A 21,383-nucleotide genomic window follows, 5' to 3' on the forward strand; every position below is an offset into this window, starting at 1 on the left:
TGTGTGTGTGTGTGTGTGTGTGTGTGTGTGTGTGTGTGTGTGTGTGTGTGTGTGTGTGTGTGTGTGTGTGTGTGTGTGTGTGTGTGTGTGTGTGTGTGTGTGTGTGTGTGTGTGTGTGTGTGTGTGTGTGTGTGTGTGTGTGTGTGTGTGTGTGTGTGTGTGTGTGTGTGTGTGTGTGTGTGTGTGTGTGTGTGTGTGTGTGTGTGTGTGTGTGTGTGTGTGTGTGTGTGTGTGTGTGTGTGTGTGTGTGTGTGTGTGTGTGTGTGTATATATGTATATATATATATATATATATATATATATATATATATATATATATATATATATATATAAGCACAGGATTCCCTCTCTCCAGCTCTGCGTACGCGGTCACAGCCTCCACGCCAACCACAGGAAGGAAAAGACGAACCACCAATCTGGCACGCAAATAGTGTTTATTTATTGCAGTTCACACAGCCATTTGTCAGCGACGCGTTTCGAGCACGGATGCCCTTGCTCACGCTGCGATATATATGTATATATATATATAATATATATATATATCCCAAAAATGCCCATGCATTTGGACACGCACTCCTCCAGTTGGTGATTTAAAACAAAATCATTTTATTCAAAAGGAACAGGCATCCTCACTCCAATTACTTTGTCCTGCTGCCTAACGCGTTTCAGAGCCTACGAGCTCTTTCATCAGAGGCAGTTCGAATGTGCACTTGTATTTCCTCTCCCACAGTTCCCTGCATTTTCATTTATTTAACGAGCCTCTGATGTGCTCTTTCTTGATGAAAATATTTCCGATGCATGCCGGAACTTGTGGTTTACTTAAAAGGTCATTTTAATCCTCCAGTGGATGCGTGCACTTTCAAACCTTTGCCAGGACCCGAAATGCGAACCCTCCAGTGGGCCTCAGAGTGACAATCCTGTTCCTGTAGTACAAGAAACCAGCTGCGCCGTATTTCTCACCGAAAGGTTCAGGTAAGACGGGCCCCTCTTGATCTTTCTGAAGGGTGGTGCAACCTTCCCACGGCTTGGACCTGCCGTTAAAACATCTCTCTCAAAAATGCCCATGCATTTGGACATGCCCTCCAGAGGGTATGATAGCACTCTTTTAGAGAAAACTTATAGCAAAGTAGCAAAAATCCCTAGAGACATGCTATTATTGCCCAAAGAGAATACAAGTGAGCTTGCTTCTATCACTAACAAATTCCGTATGATAACAACTTTCTCTGATGATGCCAATTATTTAAGGAAAACATTAACAAAAAAATTGGCATATACTGCAAACCGACCCTGTAATTGGTAGGCACGTCCCAGATCGTCCACTAATCACATTTTGGAAATTGAAATCAAAGATAAAATAGTCCAAAGCCATCTAATGCCACAGAAACCCAAAAGCAGTGGAACCCTGAAAGAAATGAGGGGTTTCTTCCCTTGTAGGAAATGTAGAGCGTGTGAAAACAGTCGAAGAATACTCACCTATAAAGTACCGGGTCAATCTATAAGTAGAGAGATTAAGAAGTTCCTCACATGCTCAACCCCCTTTGTAGTGTATTGCCTATCTTGCCCATGCGGCCTAAAATATATTGGCAGCACAATCAAGAGTGTGAAATTGCGAATTTTAGAACACCAACGGGCAATAACAAATCAAGATGTAACGTATCCGGTTGCCCGGCATTTTGCCAAAACACACGACAACAATAGGGACCTATTGCAGTATTGGGGTTTAGACCATGTACCTCTACAACCAAGAGGAGGTGATAGACTTCTCAAATTGAGAAGACTAGAGTCACGCTACATTATAGATCTAGACACCAAGACCCCCCAGGGTATGAACAGCGGAGAAGAAATGACAGCACATTTGGGAAAATAACATGCAGTGGATTGAACTATGGGGACCGTTATGGATTGTATGAACAGTTGTTGTGATCATGAATATGAAATGCTTGCTTATTTATTTTTTTAATCTCGTACCTCGTTGGGAGTACTAATATATATCTTCTTGGGTTGTTCTTTATTATGAAAAGAAAGTAGGAATGTTGACAACCCCATTGAAAATTATTTAATCATGTGATTATGTCAAATTGGTCTATGTTCGTTATAACATGTAAAATGATGCCTGGTGTGGTGCCGATACACGGCTCTATTGTTGTTCCAAAACACCGGCCCATAGCGGCCAAATTGCCAATACACGGCTTCAAACTGAGAGTTTCTGAAATCTGGCGCCATAGATTTTGTGCGCTATTAAGGTATAAATATGAATACATACAACCTAAAAAATGGCCGCGCTATTTACACGTGAAAGGAAATGTTTTTTGTGCCGTCATTGCTTTCTATGTACAGCTTGCAATGTCGTGTTTATATACAGCCAGGAAACACTCGCTATGGGCTAAACACTGACGAAGGACTAGACGTCCGAAACGCGTCTGTTTTTGTTACCGGATTAAAAACGTTTTGATCACCCACCACGGAGTGCTTCTACTTTGTTTGGAGATTTAAACAGAGTTTTCGAGCCTGGATTTTGGCACGCGGTACCGGCGTGTTGAAGCACCCGCCCACGAATGCCCTGGGATTGTTTGGTACAATTGGAGCTTGAATATATATATATATATATATATATATATATACATATACATTACCTACTGGCGGTCGCCAGTAGGTAGTTATAGTTAGGACCTAGTTTCCATAGGAAATCCACAACATTCTAGTTGGAATAACTTTGGCGTCGGTGGATGAATCTTTGTGAATTTCTCCAAGAAAATGGCCTGCTCAGTTCCGCTCCTTCCCTGAAAGTTTGAGGGTGATTCGTCTAGCAGAGGCCGAGAAAAAAGGGGGTCTCAAAACTTGTTTTCCCCATGTAATTTTCCATAGGGACCTTTAGCTAGGGCTACAGCCCGAACGGCTGAACGGAATTACACGAAATTTGGCAGAGAGGTAGAGTTCTGTTCGCAGATTGTGCTTTTTGTTAAATGATGTAAATTTGTTCAGTAGTTTCTGAGAAAATTGCAAGTAAAATTACAGCGATATCTAGAGTCGGAGTTCAGTACGCGTACTGAAATCTGTTCAATTAGGAGCGCGAGCTGCATGCTGATTGGCTGTGAACTGTCTGTCAACACTGGAAACCAGGAAGTGTTGGTGGCCATCTTGTGCCTCGCTCGAACCGAGTCACAAGAATACAGTAAAACAAAGTTGAGAAATAAGGGAAGGGGGTAGGTTAGAGATATTCTGACCCTCTAGGTTTGCTTAGGGGGTCGTATATGGATGTTTAGGTTCTATTTTTTATTTTATTTTTTTAAAGAAAAATTGTGACGTACGCGTATGTAAATACCTACAATTACGAGCAAGAGCTGCATGCTGATTGGCTGTCAATACTCCAAACCAGGAAGTATTGGCAGCCATGTTGTTTGTCGGAAGAGCAGAGTCACAAGAAAACAGTAAAACAAAGTTGAGAAATAAGGAAAGGGGGCAGGGTAGAAACATTCTGAGCCTATAGTCTTGGTCAGGGGGTGGTACATGGATCTTTAGGGTCACTTTTTATTTTTTTTAAATAAAAAATGGCGGGGTACTTGTGCAGTACTTGTACGCAGTGAAAAAGGTCTGTTTTATTCATTAGGTCCTGGGGGGGTAAATTACGGGGGCAATTTTTCTGCATAATGGGGGCTTGTAAGGTGCTCCGAGCACTGGGGAACGGGACTACTCTGGTTTTATTTTGAAGTATGCAGGGGGGGGTTACGGTCCTACTCCGAGTCTCCGCAGTCTCGGGGAGAGGCACCCCTTGGGTCCTTTTAAAAAAAATATATGTTTTGAGCTCTCTCTCTCCCGGTACACGTCTGGGCCAGTGATATGTAAAATGACCTTCCAGCTCTGGGTATCTGCATTGTCTGGAGTTTTTTATTAATGTTGGGAGGGTGGGCCTGATAATACGTCCTTGTTAAGTCCCATAGAAGCCTATGTTCTGGTGCTATCATGGGGTTCTATGGGAAATAACAAGGCCGTATTATGAAACTCATTATCGCCGTTTTATCAGCAGTTTCTTGATAATAAAACAGCGATAATTTTAACACCGGTCCTTGATAATATGGACCTAAGTTTACTGGTCAAAAGAAGAGCAATGGTCCATAATATCAACAATAGGCGATACATTATCGTCGCATTCATTGGCAGGAAACTGTTGATAAAGCGGAGCTAATGTGCTTGATAATATGTACTTGTGAATAACCATAGCAGCCTAGGTTAGGATCAGAACATGGGCTGCTATGGGAAGTTACAAGGGCCTTCCCATAGCATTTGTATGCAAAGCTTTCCTTTTTTTTGGTGTAGCAGTTGCACTCTCTTCACATGATCAGCGTCGTTTCGAAGTTCACGTTTTTTTCTTCAAGTTCAACGAGCAAACCTTTCTTTATATCACTTAGTAAATCTGTTACTTTGTTTTCCCGGTTTGTGTGAATTATCCGGTGCTGTACTTTTGTACAGTATTAATAGTCGTATTTTTTATATATTTATTTGAAAGGTAGTGCCGAGGCGCCAAATGTTGATTACGTACTCCGTCCACATTTTAGTAGTTTCTCACCGTTGTATTTATTATATCAGTTATTGAGAATTCAGTAGTTTTCAATCGTAGTCTTGAATATTTTACTATAGTATTTCAACATTAGTTTTATTGTGGACCGTCATACCTCTCCCCCACAAAATAAAAGAAGTATGTAGTTTTTTTCATTAAACAATAAATATAAACAAAACTCAATTATAACTATATTAGAACTGGCAAAATAAGTTAAACAATGTTATAAAGAAATTGTGAAATGGATTCCAAAAGGTGTCCGATTGGCAATCTGCTAAAGAAAAAAGAACATTAGAGATTAGAATGATGTAGATGTGAGTAAATGAGCTGAAGCATTTCAAGTTGTGGTAACTCTACAGTTTTATGTGTTCAGTGTGACTGGTATATTCCTGTTCTATTATAGTGCCGCGTTCAAGTGGTGTCTATATGTAAGTGCCTACTGTGTTACTGACGCCCGTTATGGCGACTTATTTCTAATGCATGCCTATGAAGGATTTGTAGATCTAGGCCTCTGTGCTTACCGTTGTATAAAGCTTGCGGCCAAACATTGCAGCCACTGGGATGGGCAACTACAGGTGGGCTGATCTTCTAGACGTCCAAGCAGACAGCAGTGTCTAAGTTTAAGAGAGATAGAGAAATGATGTCACATAGAGTGAGAGAGAGAGAAAACATTAAAACTGTGTCGCAGAGTCTGGAGTTGAGATTTTTTGTTGAACCAGACGTAGATTTACTAGCTCTTTTCATCACTTTACCCATGTTAAAAGTGACTCAAAAGTGGCGTAATAAGGTTGTTGACCTGTTTGTCAAACTGTTGTAACCTATCTGTTGTCACTGCTCAGAGGTAATTATACATTTTATATAGAAGCTTCTGTACACTACGCACTCTGGGCAATAATATCAAGCCTGGGCGACAAAAATTATTGCCAATTTATCGGCAGGAAAGTGTCGCTAACAGGTTTGATAATATGCTCTATGGAATTCCAATCGAAGCTCGTGTCAGATGTCCTTCATATCTAACATATTATCAAACCTATTATGGCCACTTTAGCGGCAGTTTGCTGCCGATAAAGTGGTGATAATTTTGTCTCCAAGGGTTGATAATATGGCCCTCTCTCGGTTCAGAAATAAAGCTAACACTACAGTTTTACGAGTGCAGTGTACCTGGTACATTTTACTTGTTATAGTGCCGCGTTCAAGTGGTGTCTATATGGAAATGCCTACTGCGTTACTGACGCCCGTTATGCCAAATTATTTCTAATGCATTCCTATGAAGGATTTATAGATCTAGGCCTCTGTGCTTACCGTTGTGTAAACTTTGCGCCAAACACATTAGGAAGTGGAGTTGACAACTTAAGATGAGCAGATCTTCTACACGTCCAAGTGGACAGCAGTGTCTAAGTTTAAGAGAGAAAGAGAAATGATCTCACAGAGAGTGAGAGAGAGAGAAAACAGCTTTAAAACTGTGTCGCAGAGTCTAGAGTTGAGATTTTTTGTTGAACCAGACGTAGATTTACTAGCTCTTTTCATCACTTTACCCATGTTAAAAGTGACTCAAAAGTGGCGTAATAATGTTGATGATCTGTTTGTCAGACTGTTGTAACCTATCTGTTGTCACTGCTCGGAGGTAATTATACATTTTATAGAGAAGCTGCTGTTCACTACGCACTCTGGGCAATAATATCAAGCCTGGGCGACAAAAATTATTGACACTTTATCGGCAGGAAAGTGTCGCTAAAGTGGCGATAATGGGTTTGATAATATGCTCTATGAAATTCCAATCGAAGCTCATGTCAGATGTCCTTCACATCTAACATGAGCTTCGATTGGAATTCCATAGAGTATATTATCAAACCCATTATCGCCAGTTTAATGACGATAAAGTGGCGATAATTCTGTTGCCAAGGTTTGATAATGGGGCCCTCTCTCCTTTCATAAATAAAAGTTACACTACAGTTTTACGAGTGCAGTGTACCTGGTACATTTTACTTGTTATAGTGCCGCGTTCAAGTGGTGTCTATATGGATGTGCCTACTGCGTTACTGACGCCCGTTATGGCGACTTATTTCAAATGCATTGCTATGCAGGCTTTGTAGATCTAGGCTGCTGTGCTTACCTTGTATAAAGAGTGCGGCCACTGGAGTTTACCACTCGACTTGAAGTCTGCTTCTATACGTCAAAGTATATTCAATAAGTTGCAGAGAATTCCATTGCTGTTGCTCGATAGGCCGTGGTTGCTTCTGAACGATGTTTGCTGAAGGAAACAAAAGGACATTTTGATTAGTCATTGAAACTGAGTTGCATAACTACTATCAAAAGTGAATTTTAATGTGGGTTCTTAAAATTCTGTAGTTAAGACTGTTGCAGAGAGCTCCAGCAAACAAAGGAAGATCAATAAGTTAATAAAGGCCTGGGACGGCCTTGTGATGCAGAAAAACAAAATACTATTATGGACGCACAATTAATAATAAGAGGCCTAAGCACGTGGCGTAGTACAGAAATACGACACAGAAATTTATGCACGCACAATTATTAAGATTAGAGGTGTATAGGACTTTGTGACTTATAAAGAAATATTTCAATTATGTAAGTACAATTTAAAACTATTGAGGGGTAGGAAAGCCATATGAAGGATAAAAAAATAGTATTATGCATTATGCATATACAATTTACAGTGGAGGCTGATGTTGTGACGTCTTCTCTTACATTTGTTTCTGTCGTCTTTTGTCGTGTCTTGAAAGGCTGTCGTTTCGCTGAGTCTGGGATGTTTTCGACAGTCTGTGTGTCATCACAGCAAAGGCAGACAAAAGAGAGCGTGCTTACGTCAGTGCCCGCATTATATGGGAACTGCGGGGTTGACCAAACCAAGCCCAGGGCCGTCATTGGGAGCGTTTTCCAGGTCTATAAGAATGATGGACCTGGGGGAGATCACATTGGCTAATGTATTGGTTTCCAGGCTAAATGATAGCAAGCATGCTTGGTGGTTGCATGTGGGTTGTGTGGGTGGGCGTGCACCGCGCATGTGCAAGTGTGAGTGTGTGCACCAACAATTAACAACAGAGAGAGATGGGGCGGTGTAATCATGTGCGCAGAGGCAGGCCCAGAATCGGATCTGCAATGAGTCAGCCAGGGGCGGCCTTAGGCATGTGCAAGCTGTGCCCCTGTACAGGGCCACCAAACACCAGGGACCACCACGCCAATATATATCCTTAGTATAATAATCCTCTGAGGATTGATACATATTTGCGTGGCGGCCCCTGGCAGGGATTTGGCAGCCTCCGGCTTTGTTCCACTTCCAAACACCCTGACCCCCCCCCCCTCCTCTTCACTGGCCTCCGCGCTCTGCCCCGCCCGGACCCCCTCTTCCGGGGCCCCCTACCTACGCTCCCTGCCCAGGGCCGCCATGGGCCTTGATCCGCCCCTGAGTCAGCCCTTCTAATCATTCTCCTTAGCCCGCTCTGAGCTGTGATTTGTCACTGAAAGGTGATCGCACCATAGTTTGTACTGCTTATCATACTCAGCGTGTACCCACGCATACAGTACGAATATGCTTTGACGTTACGCGTCGCATTAAAGCTTCGGTGTGATGTCATGTACCGCGTTCTGTATGCGAAAGGGTGCAATGTTTGTACTTGGTTTAAAACATTTATTTATGTTTTTAATGTAGAAACTATGGGCAGACATTTGGGATAACTATGATTTTTTTAAAAATTCTTTTAATAATCCTATATTACTTTTAAAAAGAATTATACAAATCGTGGTAAAAGATCATGCGTACTCGTATTGAAAGAGCTACGCAAGCGCATCATAAGCGTACGCAAAGCCATGTGACTTTAAAAGTAGAGATTTGATTGGTTCGTAACTTTTCCTATTGCAAGTGTTGAAAGTTCTGTCTCATTATAATTATTCGACTTTGACTTTCTAAGAAGAAGCATTTGTTGTGAGAATCTTCTCAAATAGAAGGAAGATCACCATAATAAGAGCAATGGAGTCATCTTCCAGCAGTTCTTCAGAGGGAGATTTCGTTCATGAAAATCCTCCAAAGAAGAGGAAAGAAGCTCTAATTTGGAAGTTTTTCACTTTTCCAGAAGGTCAAAAAAGGTTAATGCTGCAAAAGTAACCTGTAAAATTTGCCGAACAACTCTTTCAAGGGATGATCCATGTAAAAAATACTCCTTTGGCACAGCAAATATGGTGCGACACGTGAAGAACTTGCACCCCAAGAACTTTGCACGAACTGAAAGTCGGAGGTTGCACGAGAACCCACCTGCTGCTACACAAAGCACATCAACTGCGGCAGCATTTTCAGCAAGCAGTCCACACCCACATATTGATTCTGACTTTGCTAAAGTTAAATTTCTTTGCATTTATTGCGATAAACTTTTGTGTTATGGGGAACAGTCTATCGACCTGATAAAACGCAGGATACAGGATAATTGCTGTCCTCGACATTAGTTGTTCTTTTTTCATTCTTTTGTTCCGCTTGGAATTTGTTGAGAAAACAGAAAAAAATACAAAACAAAAAAAAACAGTTCTTTTTAGAACTACCTTCACTGGTCAAAGAAAGAACTACATTTCTATGTTAGTGTGTAAAAGTTTGTCAGAATGAATGTGTAGTTCATAAATGAATGAATGAATATATTACTAGTGTATGGAGAATGTGAAAGTGCAGAACTATGAGGAAGTGCTACAGCATAAATCTATAAGGTGTTTACCTATAGTATACTGTAGTATGTGCGAAGCCGTTGAATGTAACATATGTACATAAATATGTTAGAAGTCTATGCTTCAATTTGCGCTGCTGGTGAAACTGCCTGGAGGAATTTCTATGTGTTAGGGGCGGATTTACAATCCCCTTGTGCCTCTTTCGCACAGCTGTTGCGTCACTTTTGTGACACAGTGGTGGTGCAAAAGATGTGCTATGGTGTGTGTTATTAACAATGTGACACATCTGGAGGGTGCATTACAATGTAGAGCCGTACGCCAGAAGAGGCTTTCCTGTGCAGAAGGGGGTGCAGCAACGCCTCCTAAAAGTGACTGAGTGAAATGTACAACATTTCATTCAGTCACTTTTGAGCTTATGCTGCGTCAAAACCTTGCACAAGCTTGAAGCAGGTGTAAGGATTGATACAGCTTTGTGAGCATAGCGCCCCAGAGCATTGCTGGAGTTGTGTTATACTTGCAACCGAATTCAAGCAATAATTAATCCAAAAATTACTTTGCAATTTAGTTGTGTTATTATTTTATAATAAGAATATGAAATATAATCTAAAAAATTAGATACATATAAATATTTATATTAAAAATATTAGAAATTAGTGTAAAAAGAAAGACATAATAATAAATACATTTATAACTTATCATTTACAAAACCTCCCGCTTGCTGCCTGGTTTTCTATTGCCTACCACACGGAGATACTGAAGAATTACACCAAATATTGGAAGACCTGCATGACTTCACCTGACCCCCTGTTGCACCGGACCTATTTTGAATCTAGATTCATTAAATGCTCATTTCTATTCCGTGACCCATGACATTAACGCGATGCTTTTTCTGGTCAACGCGTATCTAACACGGATACTTGGATTACCGGTGTTCAGCCTCGACATTTGCGGCTTCACTACCAGAATTAACCTAGGTGGTGGTTCCTCTAGATATTAGGAGTAGCTGTATTCTCTCTCCCCTACATGAAATTGTGGTCGCATTTGAAAACTAATGATGCCCAGCATCTGAATTGAGATTACACTTGGTCCTATACAGTATACAATTGACACCAGTCCTGAAGATGGTCTCAGAAAGTGTTATATAGGAGACCGAAACGTCGACCTCCACCTCATCCTCGCTTTGTCTCATTTATTTAGATTTTGGATAGGTGTTTTTAGGTTCTGTTGAGTCATATATTAACATATCTTTTTTGTACCTGCAGACATAATCAATTTTGAATTATATATATCTGTATATGAAATCAATGACCTTTTTACCACTTGATAAATTCTATTTTCTTATACACCTTTGTGTTTGTTGTCTATGTATTGTACATGTGTTTTGATTAGCTGCGGCTATATATAATCAATAATCCACTTTGATGAATTATTTTTCTGTAAGGATCATTAACTTATCCTACTAAGTCAGTTTAAATCACTAATTGTCATTTAAACAAACTCCCTTGAAGGCACCTATACCTTTCTACTTAATCACCCAAGCCCTCAAGGGTATTTTGGGTTGCTCACTGTCCTATAATCAATGGCCTTGAATGGGCATTCTGGAAAAGTAGTCAGCAGGTTTCTCATCCTTTCCTGGATGATGCACAATGTTATAATTGTACTCTTTTGGGCATAGTCCTCAACATTCAATGCTAGGAGGCAGCTTGGCCTTTGAATTGCCAAAAATTGTTAGTAAACCTTTATGATCAGTTACCAGCATAAAAGGCATTCTTTTGGTTGGAACAATCTCCTACTTGCATACGCCACAATATGCCATTGAGCATTTGGGTGCCCGCTATGCTGTGTAAGGATAGCACCTAACCTAACTGGGCTAGTGTCAACAACAACCTTGGTATGTAGTTTTGGATTAAAATAAGCCATTTCAGTACCATTCTCCTTGGTTTATTTGATTTTCTTAAAACTGCTCTCACATATGACCACTGAAATTAAACATTCTTTGTCAACTCTCTCAATGGAGCACATACAGTGGGAAAGTCTTCTATATATCTAGCACAGTAGCTGGCCATGCAAAGAAATTAATGTGTCATACCCCCATCAGAAAAGATATGACCAAAGAATGTTACCTTACTCTTATGGAACTCACATTTATCTGCATTCAAAGTCAAACCTGCATCAGCCAGTAAACAACATACTTGTCTGATTGAAAGTCTTACTGCGCTCTTTTTGGGTAGCTCTGAAAACAAATATGTCATCACTATAATTTAACACATTCATGACGGGCTGTATGATATGTCGAATTAAGTCTTGAAAAGTTCTGCAGTTGATGACACACTAAATCTTAGCCTTTTGTATCGAAACAGACCAGCATGTGTAGAAAAGGTTGTAATGTACCTTCAGTTTTCTTTGAGTTAAAACTCATGATAACCTTAATTTAATCAAGGTGAGAGAAAATCTTTGACCATTTAATTGTGTAACGGCAACAATTTGTGGACCTGGATGTTGATCTTGTTCAATGGCCTTGTTTGTCTGACGCATGTCAACGCATATGCATACCACTCCTTCACTGTCCTATTTTATCACTAACACAATGGGAACTAATGATTCAAGTTCTTTTTCAACAGCATCTTGTAAATAAAAAGCAATTTGCCTATGCCTTTAAGCAATAGGACGGACGTCCTCATTAATAAGCAACTTTACTTTCATAGTCTTAAGCTTTCCTAAACCCTGAAACAACAACGGGAACTAACTTACTATTTCATGGTGAGCATTTTATGTTGTAGTTCGCGGAAACCAGTCCCATATCAGCAGCTGTGCTGAAGCATACTAGATAGGCTCTTGTCACTATACCTTAAAGCACATGGATGGGTGCTTGCACCTTAGTTTTCTTGCGTTTCATTGTTGCTACAAATGAATCTTGACTTTTTAATGGTGTTGATGCAGACCATGTATACACTTTGTTTTTTATCAGCATAAGTTGTGGTAAGAGATGCAATTCGTTATATTTCCCGCCATGCATATTTTTTATCAATGTACCACTGTTTTCTCTGAAAGTTTCGGACAATGTTTGAATTACTTTGTGCTTTGGCATATCGACTTTTCTTTGGCTGACATTTTTCTTCACATGTGGCCAGTGTGACATGTGCACGCTTTTCTGTAGTAAACATCGACCTGGCACAACCATCTTCATTTTCACTTGATACTGAGATGAAGGAACTGTTTGACGAAGATTTAGATGATAATTTACTTCATTTAGTGTTGATTTGCCATTCCTAATGTCTGCAGTGGGTTGCGTGGATATTTGAATGTTGCTTCTGGAACGTTCCAGTGGCCCTTTTGTCTTTGCACCATGACTCACTTGTTTTTCCCTCTGCTTTCCACACCGTCACAAAATGGTTCTCCTTCCCACAGCCCTTACATATCTGTCCAATAGCGGGACATTTGTCATTGTGTGGAAACAAAAATCCAAATCCAAAACATAGCTTATTTTTACACGTAGACATCACCTTGTGTCCTTCAGTCTTTTGCTTTGACATGAATTTCACACCCATGACTGATTAATTCTGGGCACCTCTGGCCTCCATGTCAACAGCTTGTCGATCAGCACACTCTTCAGCTCTAGCAGCCGTTAACACTAATTTCAGGCACAAGAGTTTCTTTTAGAATTCGCTGTCTGAATAAATCGGGCAAGCATCTATCAATGAACCTGAGACGTATGGATTTTTATCATTAAATGAATTGAACTTACAGTGTTTGATCAAATTCATCATCGGTTTCACCAACTTTCTGTTGTTCTTGACTGAAAATATATCTTACATAATCAACATCTGGCACTGGATTGAACTTCAGATTCATGGTTTCTTTAATCTGACAGTATGTGATTTCTTCATCAGTTTGTGAAATTTTCTTTATGACTTCCTTTAAGCCAACACCAGCAAGATTTTTTAGGTATTTGATAATCTTTTTGTTATCAGTCAATTCAAGTGCATCAATGAAATCTATAAATATCTCTAGCCATGTAGTCCATCTTTCAATACCACTTTTTGGCAGTATCGAATGATGATGGTGGTTTCAAGAAGAGGCGCCATTGTAACCATTTGTGGGAATGGCTGACACTGAATGGTGTTCCCTCCGACGCAGTCAGCTGTCCGCTAGAACGTGAGTCATCAATACCATAACATGTGTATTTGTATAGCGCACATTCACCCAAGGGGATCTTGGTGCTGAATAACAGATGTTTATTGTTACACAACTCAATGGTACTCATTTTATCGACTCACAAGGATGAAATGCTAAGTGGACCTGACGGGATTTGTACCTGTGACCATGAGGTCAAACACAGCCCTCTACAGTGGACGCATTAGTACACTAAGTCACCAGACCCAACTGCATCTCTAAGGCTCTGTGATGTGCTGGCCTCAGGGTCATCATTCATAGTCTGTGGAATGGTGACCTCTCTCTTGGCTTCCATGGGAGCTCTTCACTTTCTCTGAGACCTTTGGCATAGTTCTGAGTCGCCACCCGGCAGCTTTGATGGTGTGCCACTACAGGTATTGGACAGCTCAGGAAGCACAACCCCTGTGCTTCTTCTTGGATCTCTTCACCCGTTGCTGAAGTCGTAGAGCTCTTCCTTTTTCAAGGCTCTGGTAAGTACATTGACAGTATGTTACTGTCTGCTTCCAACCACAGCATTCTCTTGCACTTGCCTGTCGCTTTGTACTTTCTTGACAGCGGGTTGATCTCTGCCTGGCTGTACTTGTAATTGCAATGTTAATCACTCTGTACTATGTATGGCTCGATGTTGCCCAGTACCTTTTAATATGGCCTGACCCACAGGTTCTCGACCAACGACGTGTAAATTCTCTGTAATTGCTTTTATTTTCAACTGCTTAGCATCGACTGGAACTGCACTTTGACTCAGCATGCATTAAACGTCGATTCTGTACTTCGACAACGGCACACGTGGCATGCATGAGCAGTTTGCCTAAACCACAGCAAACTCTCTGAGAGAGCACTGCCAAACTTCAGGTTACTTATCCCATCCTCGTCACCATTTGAGGCATCTTTCCAGTAGGGGTACCTGTAAATGACTATGCCACACATGGAGCTTTATTATCACATGCCTTTATTTGTCCACGTGCAAAGGCAAACTCCACATTCTAAAACAACCTTCACTGCAATACGCTCTATCCATTACGTCATAGCTCTACGGAGTTCACCAGTAGCCACGAGGTTTTCATCATTGGTAACTCGCAAGACACTATAACAATGATAATGTAAATGCAAAAAAAAAATCTGCTCAGTGCAGGTTGCAGCTACAGTCTAGTGGGGGCACCGGAACGGTCTGGTAGAGGAAAGCTAGCACCCAATCCCATGTCTCTGTCAGCGACATCTGGCCTTTAGGTCACACAAAGGCAAGCCTTCATACAGAAATCATTGAAGCCTTACTCTTTATCATATTGTGCTGAGGTGCGTCGATGCAAATGTCACATAAGACATTGATGCAAATGACACATAAAACGTACACAGTAAGAGAAGAGGAACCTATGAGAGATTGGAGCCCATGTCTTCGTAAACTACGTTACAAACTGGCTCCCTACAACTCCATTCTACTTGGTGAGGGCGCTAGAGAGATTCATCAGATTACTTACAGGGGCAGCCATTTTGGCAATTACAGCGTTTGTATTTAATCCATCCATGACCAGAGTTAATTCTCTGTCACCAAAGAGGCCGCAAAATAGCTTTTCCATATCAAAGGACTACGTGAAGAGATGACACACAAATTAAAAAAACAGAGGAATGTCTGACCATGTTAGGAGAGATGATTAATGAAACAATGGCAACGGGTAATTTGAAGTCACGAGCCATATCCCACAGCAGCCAGCCACTAAAGATAACCATGCATGCCCTAATGAAGACAGGATATTAGTTCACGCTATCAGATCTGCAGTCTCAGTGCATTTAGAGACGGAGACAGATTCAAGGAGATTCCCACTTATTTGGCATCCTTCGATACGATCGGCGGTGCTGTCGAGCCCCTCTCTCACAATGACACGAGCCTGTGATGGAGAAAGGCGCCGGGCGGCTGCGCCGACTCCTGTACCGGGATCTCCTAGACAACTGTCAATCAAGAGCCCGCCGGCCACCCCACAGAGCAGGGTGCCTGCCTGCCAGCGCGGGATGAACTTCAACAGGGAACAAAAGCCGGGATGGACTTTCTAGAATGCTTCTACGTCACTGTTAGCACCCACGGGGCTGGTCTGGGAATAATATGCAGCAATGGCAAAACATATTCAAACTACCCCTTACTTCCCTCTAGATCGCTCTATGTCCATCCATCCATTCTGTGTCTCTTTTCTCTCCTTTCTTTTCTCTCTCTCTCTCCCTCCTAAAGCACCGCCGGTGCCTACCGGATATCTGGAGAGAGTAACAGAAGCAGTGGGCCTCAGACTTCACAATCAATGCTCCCTCCAAATACTCTAGATCCCCAGGAAATGCCCGGTATGATGAATGCCCAGCCCAGCCCTGAATACCCATGGCCAGCATTCTTCACCAATTCTAGTTCTAATTATTACAGAAGCAGGCCAGCGATTACGTCTGTTCTTGGAACTTGCAATTGTAAATAGCAGTAAGAGTTTATTTGAGTTTAGTAAATACGAAACATTTTAGACAGCACGAGATATTCTCCAGATCCCAACCCAGCATTAGAAACCATCACTTCCGTCTATAGAATAACGAATAAAAGCACTGCAACCTCTCAATGGAGGTAAATGTGAAGCAAAGACAGTCACAATAACAAAGAATGCACAAGACGTCTGCTTACAGAGACAACAAACCCATGGACAAGCTACAACACCATTTCTTAATCATTTCCCCTCCTTCATGGGACTATGAAATGCTAAACTGTACATCCTTCAACTAGTTCAAACCATTAGGAATAAGGCTAGCCGTGGGGCTGAAGCCCTGCAACCACATCTCACACACATTAATTACCTCTTTCAATGTCACATCCACACTCTCACCCTAAACCAGCATCACTGCAAGGACAAGCGCAAATGTTCTGACTGATTCACAATATGACAGCTCTATTAGGGTTGCTGCACTTTGGGCAACCAAAATAAACTTCTCCACCTTTAATTGGCGATTGAAAGCTCTGGGCCTCACTAAGAGTCTGGTGAGTGGGGTACACTGTTACAAACGTGGCCGTGTCCTGTGTATTGTATTACAAGTGCATTGTAGTCCATGGCTCTAGTACTAAGCTGGAAGGGAGATCAGTCACGTTTTGATGGAGTATCCCGTCTGCAAAACTCAAAATAAGATGCCCTGCTCCTTAGTCCATCCATCCTTCCCAATAATGATTATATCAGTCAGCACACCAGCTCGTCTGTACCCCTTCCTCGATCTAGTGCCACTGATTCCTGCCAGAAATAGTGTCTCCATCACTGGTGTTAACCTGTATTATATAAAGCCATACTGCCCCAGAGGAGCATGTGACATGTCCCATGTATCTGCCAGAGCCTTCCTTGTAAACCAGGCCAGAGTTCTCGTGTGTGCCTTCAATCTCTCCAGGACCCACTCTGGAGCATGGTGACAGGACCATGAAGAGTGCAGCACAACCAACTATTTCAGCAGCAATTACAGCCCTAGTGCATTCCTCAACTTTGCATCTGGCATTAAATGCTCACTCTTACAAACTGCTAGGACAAATAGGATTTATAGTGATCGGGGCACTACCTGAATGTTATTGCTCAAGTGTTGCCATGAATACTTTTCGATTATTATCCGAACACTGAGCCTTGCGAATGTTGTTTTTTTAGGGTGAATATATATCAGAAAGGCAAAAAACACAACTGCCTTGTAAAATGTACATATTTAGACCCTCATCTAACAGCCTATCATCCAGATGTGATTGTTAATGTTCAAACAATATAGGAGCTTAGAGGGAATACGCGAAAGGGTCGCCCTCCACTCACAATCAACAATACAAAATAAGACCCAGTCCAATGGCGTACGCATATATCAGTGACTCAAGGGGGGTCCAAAAAGTCCTACTCCCCACTACTCTCTTATCCACATTATAAAGAGGTAATGCACTGTACTCCGCCGTGTTTAAATACCTGTTCTCCTGGGCAACACAACAGAACACCCACAATGAACCAAAATATAATGGTTCACAATAGTCCACACCAGACATTGGACCTTACTCTAAATAGAGGAAAAAATGTGCGAGAAGCAAATGACCCCTCACGGAAACACCACCATCGGGGTAACTGGTATGCAATTTCCAGACAGGCCCCTGTCTCATCATCGGTGGTCACTTGCTTCTCAAAGGAAAATAAGATGAAAGGAAAGAAGTGTCCAAAACAAACAACATATAAAGTGACAAAGTGAAGTGCAGAAAAAATCTGCTGGTGACAAACACACATAAAAATAACTGAGTGCCTAAAAACACACACAGTACACCAATCCCTTAGCCAATTTTATTCGTAGGGTGGTGATCATGTGCTGTTGATTATTAAAAAGGCTGGTAGCTAATCATGCATACCATTACCTACTGCCAGTGCCGACATGTTTCACTGCTATATTGCGTAGAGCAGTTTCATCAGGGCTGCACTCAAGTGCTGCCACCTCACTTTTTTTGGACACTAGTTCTGTAACATGCTGCCAAGAGAGAACAGGTAAGAAGAACATAATTAAAAACATGTAGACTTCAGGGTGGCCAGAAGCATGCTCTTAGGGGATAATAAGTGTGGTAACGTGTGGAGTATTACCCGGAAGCAGCAAAGCTATGCATACCCGCCGCTCCGGTATCAACAAGGTCACTGGGTACTTCTAACGTAAGTGTGACCCTTGTTCCTTGATAAAAATGTTATATCTGCAGAAGGAGGAAACATACATGAGCTTGTATACTGTATTGTCCTGCTGACTTTCAATGTGCCCCGTAGTACCTCATGTATGATACACAGGTACCATATGTAAAGCACACAATGACATGCTCACTCAGCGCTGCCCCCGCAAAGCAATACCTGGGAGTGCTGCCCCCTCGAAAGGTAAACACTTGTAGCGCTGTTGTTAATAACACAGTACAGCACACCTTACATACTGTCCCCAACGAATGCTAGACAGTACAGCACAGGAGGTCAAGACCCCCTCAAATCAATCGTCACCGGCTTTGCTATGGAACTGTAAAACTACACGGAGCCTGTACCCACGGCAACAAACATACTCCATTTAGCACACAAACAGAGGTCCACTTGGTACTTCCCTGGCGCGTGACTAACGAACACCGCCTCACCATGACAAGCCCGGAAGACGCCTTTTCTCAGCCGTGCCGGTGGCCAGCTCACGGAGCATTCTAATGCGAGGCGCCGGCAGAGCCACGCCCATGGCGTTACACCACGTGATCGCGCCATCGGGCGCGGTGGACATCTTAGCCTATTCAAAGGGCCGGATCTTTAGGTCAGACTAAGGGCGTTATAGCTAGCTTATCCCCACACAGGACCCCAGGTGCCATACTATTGAAACAGAGCAAAGAAAGGGTCATGGGTGGTAAAATAAGACTCAGGAAAACGGGCACAGAACTATTAGCTGCCGGCAAAACAACACATAGGCAGTGTAAAAAACGCCGGTGACTCTTGTGTGACACATGGGCAGAAGGCAATGTGCCATGTCAGAACCCAGAAATAATGGGGCATATACTGCTGCCTCTATGGAGTCTGAATACTTATGCCTAGTTGAAGCTAGGAGAAAAAAAACAAAAAAAACGCCCTCACAAAGCCAGGGTGATATAGGCTAATGTGGCTACACAGCAGCTGGTCCACGGATTTTAAGGGGTTCCCTTTGGAAACTGAGACAGGCAAACTGAATCTGTTTTTCAGGACGGGAGTGTCAATCACAGTTTAATCCTGTTCCATTCTATGATCTCGTTAAGCTCAATTCTGTCAGTTTTCTCATTATAAATCCAGCGTGCTTCTTTGGCTAACAGGATCTCATCAATATTCTGGGGGGAGCCTTTGATCTTCTCAAGCACTGTCCACTGAAAGGTGTGTTTTTCAGTAGAACAGTGCTGGACAAGCTTAGTTGTTAATTTGCCTGCTCTGATAGTGCTCAGATGTTCCTGTATGCGCACTTTAATCTTGCGCGAAGTGAGTCCTATATAGTGTAACCCACACTGGCACGTTAACCTGTATACAACTTGTGTGGAGTTACAGTTACTAAACTGATTTTGGAACCACTCCTTCCCCGATGTGAGACTCACACTTTTGCTCTTCTTAGTGAGTGGACATACCGAGCATGTTCCGCATGGAAAAGGGCCATTGGGTACAGTGGAATTGTGATCAGTTTGTGCCAGGGGGACCTTTGAATGTACAAGTTTATCCTTCAAGTTAGTCGCCCTCTTGAAGGCAAATCTCGGTGGTGGCATGCGAAAGTCGCTGTTGGACAAAATTGACCAATGCTTGCGGATAGACTGACGGATTTTGGTGGCCATAGGATCATATGTCATGACCACAGGTATACAATTGTCCCTCTTCTTGACTACCTTTTCTAAGAGAGCACCCCTAGGTGTGTTAAGCGCTCTCTTTTTTGCTTGTTTTACTATCTTCATAGGGTAGTTCCTATTAATCAGCTTAGATGTCAGTCCTTCAGATTGTTCTAGGAAGGTATTGGTGTTGGAACAATCGCGTCTATACCTCAGAAACTGCCCCACGGGCAGATTGTCCCTCAAGGCTCTGGGATGAAAGGAATCGTAAGAGAGCAAAGAATTCCTATCTGTGGGCTTTTGGTGTACACAGGTGTTAATGGTGCCCATGCTGTATTCAATGTCCAGATCAAGGTACACTGCCTTATGTCTGTCATATGTCCAAGTGAACTTGAGGTTCTCATCTTGTACATTCAGCCAGTTAAGGAATTCCAACAGAAGTTCCTCTGTTCCTGACCAGATGCATAGCACGTCAGGTGTCTGGTACATCCATGGGGGCTACAATGGCACCCAGCATAGCTTGCATCTATGTTGGACAGTTCGAGGAGCACGTCATCTATCATAATAACAACCCCTTTCAGAGCCAGATCCGTCTCTGGAGGAGATATATAGATGACGTGCTATGCATCTGGTCAGGAACAGAGGAACTTCTGTTGGAATTCCTTAACTGGCTGAATGTACAAGATGAGAACCTCAAGTTCACTTGGACATATGACAGACATAAGGCAGTGTACCTTGATCTGGACATTGAATACAGCATGGGCACCATTAACACCTGTGTACACCAAAAGCCCACAGATAGGAATTCTTTGCTCTCTTACGATTCCTTTCATCCCAGAGCCTTGAGGGACAATCTGCCCGTGGGGCAGTTCCTGAGGTATAGACGCAATTGTTCCAACACCAATACCTTCCTAGAACAATCTGAAGGACTGACATCTAAGCTGATTAATAGGAACTACCCTATGAAGATAGTAAAACAAGCAAAAAAGAGAGCGCTTAACACACCTAGGGGTGCTCTCTTAGAAAAAATAGTCAAGAAGAGGGACGATTGTATACCTGTGGTCATGACATATGATCCTATGGCCACCAAAATCCGTCAGTCTATCCGCAAGCATTGGTCAATTTTGTCCAACAGCGACTTTCGCATGCCACCACCGAGATTTGCCTTCAAGAGGGCGACTAACTTGAAGGATAAACTTGTACATTCAAAGGTCCCCCTGGCACAAACTGATCACAATTCCACTGTACCCAATGGCCCTTTTCCATGCGGAACATGCTCGGTATGTCCACTCACTAAGAAGAGCAAAAGTGTGAGTCTCACATCAGGGAAGGAGTGGTTCCAAAAGCAGTTTAGTAACTGTAACTCCACACAAGTTGTATACAGGTTAACGTGCCAGTGTGGGTTACACTATATAGGACTCACTTCGCGCAAGATTAAAGTGCGCATACAGGAACATCTGAGCACTATCAGAGCAGGCAAATTAACAACTAAGCTTGTCCAGCACTGTTCTACTGAAAAACACACCTTTCAGTGGACAGTGCTTGAGAAGATCAAAGGCTCCCCCCAGAATATTGATGAGATCCTGTTAGCCAAAGAAGCACGCTGGATTTATAATGAGAAAACTGACAGAATTGGGCTTAACGAGATCATAGAATGGAACAGGATTAACCTGTGATTGACACTCCCGT

This window comes from Lissotriton vulgaris, chromosome 5 (assembly GCF_964263255.1).
Source record: "Lissotriton vulgaris chromosome 5, aLisVul1.2, whole genome shotgun sequence".
NCBI lineage: Eukaryota > Metazoa > Chordata > Amphibia > Caudata > Salamandridae > Lissotriton > Lissotriton vulgaris.